Below are 5,020 nucleotides of genomic sequence, written 5' to 3'. Positions count from 1 at the left end.
AGTATATAGGGGGTCCCAAAAGCTTTAATAGCTTTAAACTTCACTAAGCGTTTTGGGATGATCTAAATAGTGGATATAATTCTTTCCATTCTCATATATTTTAGCACTACTTCAAGATTTCAAAGTCCATACTCTCTTCAAGAATAAGACCCATGTATACTTTCTCATCCTGAAAGGCTCTCATTCATGCTTTGAAGTCTTTCTGAACTCCTCTTGATTCTATTGCTTTCCCTCTCTTATGTTCTATTTATCCTTTGTTTTTGTGTGTGTATACATGCAATACATACACACATTGCATGTTATCTACCCCATTAGCTTGTGAGCACCTTGAGGGCAGGGACTGTCTTTTGACACCTTTTGTATCTCCAGTGCTTAGCATAATGCTTGGCACCAGTAGGTACTTAATAAATGTTGATTGATTGATTGACTGACTTCCTTCCATAACTTCTCCCCACAACCTGATAAGCTGGGGCCATTCTCTTATTTACCATTACTTAAAAAAAAAAATTATCGTCCACTCCAGACATCCTCCGTGAAGCTTCTGAGCCGAGAGGACTCGTGCTCCAGCGATTCCAGCGCTCTTCCGAAGAGGGGACCGGACGGCAGGATCGCGAGGATGACTGAGGCCGAAGTGAACCCCGAAGTTTACCCATTGGCAGATGCCCAGCTCACCAAAAAGCTGCTGGACCTGGTACAGCAGTCCTGTAACTACAAGCAACTGCAGAAGGGCGCCAACGAAGCCACCAAAACCCTCAACAGAGGCATCTCGGAGTTCATCGTGATGCCGATACCGAGCCCGCTGCTGTATCTGACAAGAACGTCCCCTGCGTGTTCGTGCGCTCCAAGCAGGCACTGGGGCGGGCTTGTGGCATCTTCCGGTCGGTCATCACGTGCTCCGTCACCATCAAAGAAGGCTCCCAATTGAAGCCTCAGATTTAGTCCGTCCAGCAGTCAATCGAGAGACTCTTAGTCTAGGGCCGCACCTGCAGCTCAGGTGTCTCTGTAGGACCTTACCTGGGAGGGCTGTGTGGCTTGTGGGTGAAAGATGGTGGGCAGAGACTGTTCTTAGATGACTTTCAATGTTAAACATTTTTATTGCTGTGAGAACTGAAAAAAAAATATTGATTCATGTTGTTTTTGACACAACAGACACTAACAGAAAGGAAAGAAATTAATATTTCAAGAATCCCTGAAAGGATACTAAAAACAGGAAGGAAGGAAATAAATATTTATTGAACACCCGCTATTTGCCAGACACTGAACTCTTTACAAATGTTATATCATTTGATCCTAAAAACAATCCTGGGAGTTAGGCTATTACTATCTCTACTTTATATTAGGGAAACCTTAGGCAAATGGAGATTAAATAACTTATTCAGAGTCACACAAGGAGTCAAAATCTGAGTCAAAATCTGAACTCAGGTCTTTCTGACTTGAGGCTCTATGCCTTATGCTCTATGCCCTGGGCCACCTAGCTGACTTGGTGTATTCTCTAAGATTATGAGTTACCCTAGCTGTACTGCTGACCAGACTCAAATATGGAGAAGAGAGGAGACTCTCTGGAAGCTATTCAGTATCCTTGATGCATTTCTCTGCTGTGTTAGGAATAAGTAAACCCCCTTTTGTTAACTGTTCAATGACCTACAAGTGCCTCATTTCATCCCAACATCAAACCAGAACTAACCAGGTGCCAGTGTCAGGCCTTCCCTCAACAGGTCTCTTCCAGCTCTATAACCTTTTCCCTCCTGCTGTAACTGAGGAAAGGAGTTGATTAAAATACTCTCTAAGATAGAGCTTCCTTTTGGAGGAAGGAGAGAACTGGGTGTAAGGAAACGGGGTATTAGAGTAGGAATAATTTTAACTAGATGCAGTGTTGACCCTTCTCTCTAAGTAGATCTGGGAAGGAAATCCAGGCTCAAGATCTATAATGGGGAAGGGAATGGAAGTGGAAACTATGAAAGCCCTATAAGATGTGGGAGTTGGAACACCTCAGAGACAATATTAAAGAAAATAGGCAGCACAAAACCAGGTAGGCCAGAAACTTCAAAAAGACAAGATTAAACATTAAATTCACCTGAGTTCTCTTGGGTTCCTCTATTGAAATCCTACTTCAATGACAAATTCTGGCAGGGAGGTAAATCTCAGTCCTCAAAAGCCATGGCATCAGAGTGAGTACAAGCCCTGGCAGGCCCTTCCATCCTGGAAAAACTTCAATCACCGGCCTGATGCCTGTTATCGCCCCCCCCCCAAAATCATTCTAGCTATGTTTGGAGAGGCTTATGACTAGAAGGCTGGCCATCATGTAACCAATTGGGGGGATTTTAATCAGCTCCTCCCTTAGAGAATGCTTCAAGCCAGGAATAGAACTGGCTACGCTAAAGTGGCCAAGTTGGAAGATAGAAAAGCAGAGCTATAGAATTAGCTGTGATGCAGAAGCAAGAATACAGGATTAAGAGTCAGGTGACTGGCTTCAAGTCCTAATTCTGCTCCTTAGAACCTGTGTGACCTTGAGTGTATCTTTAACCCCTCTGGACTTCAGTTTACAATTCCATCCCTGATGGGTGGTCATTAGGTCTCTGCTCAACTATTTCTCATATAGCATAAGATAATATCTTCACCCAGAAAGAAAGACAGAGGGGCAAAGCAATTATGTTCAAGAAGCCTCTTCGGTATGATGTTGGATTTGATTGACAGACTTATGGGGTAACAAGATTGTGGGATATTGGTTACTAAACATGGTTTTTTTGGGAAGATCAAAGAGAAGGGGCTTGGAGGGGGACACAACAGCACCCCGTGTCACACCTGTCCACCTGCTGCTGTCGGTGTTAGATTTATGACAGTTAAGAGTGTCGTGTGGGCATTAGCTTGTGGGACATTTTATCAGTGTCCTGATCCAGGGTAAGGGTTTTCTATCTCTTTCTCTCTCTCTCTCTTTTTTTTTTTGGTGAGGCAATTGGGGTTAAGTGACTTTAAGTGTCAAGTGTCTGAGGCCAGATTTGAACTCAGGTCCTCCTGAATCCATGGTTGGTGCTTTATCCACTGTGCCACCTAGCTTCCTCCTTGATCCAGGACAAGGGTTTTAAGGACAGACTGAAAAGCAGAAAATTTGCAAATTTGGAGGAGCAGCTTTCTTGGACCTTGGTACCCTATTTATCAGCGTGGTTTGTGACTAGAAGAATCAGTTTTTTACGTCACTTTCCAAACCAGTTGTGAGTTAACTGTGTGTATCCTTCTTCTTTTCACAGGCAGACACAGATTATCCAGGCCAGCTCTCATCTCTAGATTGAAGGGTGTGTGTGTTTGTGTGTGTGTAAGAGAGGCAGGGACAGAGACAAAAACAGAGAGGGAGTTAGAATATAGAGACAGAAGAGATAGAAACAGAGACAGAGACAGAAAGGTAAGGGGATGGGGAAGAAAAGGCCAGGTCCAGGGATTGAATGGAAAGTGAAGTCTGTGTCATAGCAAACAATGCTTTTGGTTTTTAAAATTACCTTTGATCCATTCCAATCAAGCTGCTCACTTAGATAATGGCACTTGCATAGCAATTTGATAGCTGCAGAGTGAAGGAAAGTGGTGGCTAAGTAGGTGGCAGCATGAGCTGAGAGCTTTGATGAGTAGACACAAAAATACCCTGAAAATGATGGCAGTATTTTTGATGTACTTACCTGGCCCAAGTTGTGCATCAATTGGTATTTCTGGCTTCACATCCTATCCCTTCCCCTATCCTCCCTAAGTGTCCTAGCTCTGCTCAAAGTTTTACATTACTCCAGGGTTGGTATCACAGGGTGCGACGGACTTCTGACCCTCATTCTTTCTTCTTCCTCTAGTTTCCTCTTGATTTAATACCCTAGCCCTGCTTGTAAAGATAAGATCACAGAGATGTTCTTTGCTAGGTGGGTGGGGGTAGGAAGGTGAAGGGAACAAGCATTTAAATGCCTACCATATGTCTGGAACATTAGAAATATTATCTCATTTGATTTTCATAACAACCCTGGGAGGAAGGTACTAATCACAGTTGAGGAAATTGAGGCAAGCATAGCTTCAATGACTTGCCTAGGATCATACAACTAGTAGGTATTTGGATGCTGGATTTGAACTCATCTTCCTGACTCCAGGCCCAGCATTCTATCCATTATGCTACCTAGATGCCTGGAGGACTAGGTATCTACCCCTTATTCTACCTCCCTAATCTTACTCTGATACCAGTACACAAATTTGTTAAGTGTTTTTAAAAGGATTTGCTATGAAATACTATAAAAGCATCTAGATTATGTAATGGAAAGAACACTATAAATGAGACCTGAGTTTGAATCTTACCTTAGATACTTAGTAGCCATGTGACCCTAAGTCACTTAACCTTTCTCCACCTCAGTTTCCTCATCGGTAAAATGGCTTAGCACTATGCCTGACACATAGGAGGCACTTAATAAATGCTTGTTGTAGGGGGCAGCTAGGTGGCGCAGTGGATAAAGCACTGGCCTTGGATTCAAGAGGACCTGAGTTCAAATTTAGCCTCAGACACTTGACACTTACTAGCTGTGTGACCCTGGGCAAGTCACTTAACCCTCATTGCCCAGCAAAGTAAATAAATAAATGAATGAATGAATAAACAAACAAATAAATAAATAAATACTTGTTGTTAATGCCTCCTTTAGCCCTTATCTGGAATGATTCATTCTCTAATCCCTATCATACCTTGTTTCATTTCTTCATCTTCTGACTCATCCCCATAACAAATACTACTAGCAGGATCTTTTTGGCCTCCTTGGCAGTGTTGCACAGTGGATAGAGAACCACCATTGGAGCAAGGAGAACTGGGTTTCAAGTCCTGTTTCTGACATATACTAGTTGGGTGACCATGAGCAAGCCACCTAACATGTTATGCTCTACACAATTCTCTAAGACTTGAGATGTCGCCAAACTATATCGATGGAGGGAATTTCTTCATCTAAAAGCTCCCTACACAAATGAAATCCCACATCTGGTCACTATCCCATCTTAGTCTGTCTAGACCATGAGC

General features: G+C 42.9%; 1 pseudogene; it reads left to right on the top strand.

Moving 5' to 3' along the window:
- Positions 1-601: 601 nt before the first annotated feature.
- LOC122727457 lies at positions 602-975 on the top strand (annotated as a pseudogene).
- The last annotated feature ends 4,045 nt before the right edge of the window (positions 976-5,020 follow it).

Source organism: Dromiciops gliroides, chromosome 5, assembly GCF_019393635.1.
Source record: "Dromiciops gliroides isolate mDroGli1 chromosome 5, mDroGli1.pri, whole genome shotgun sequence".
NCBI classification, from domain to species: Eukaryota; Metazoa; Chordata; class Mammalia; order Microbiotheria; family Microbiotheriidae; genus Dromiciops; species Dromiciops gliroides.
The sequence above is the reverse complement of the archived record's forward strand: the minus strand, read 5'-3'. Positions and strand labels throughout refer to the sequence as shown.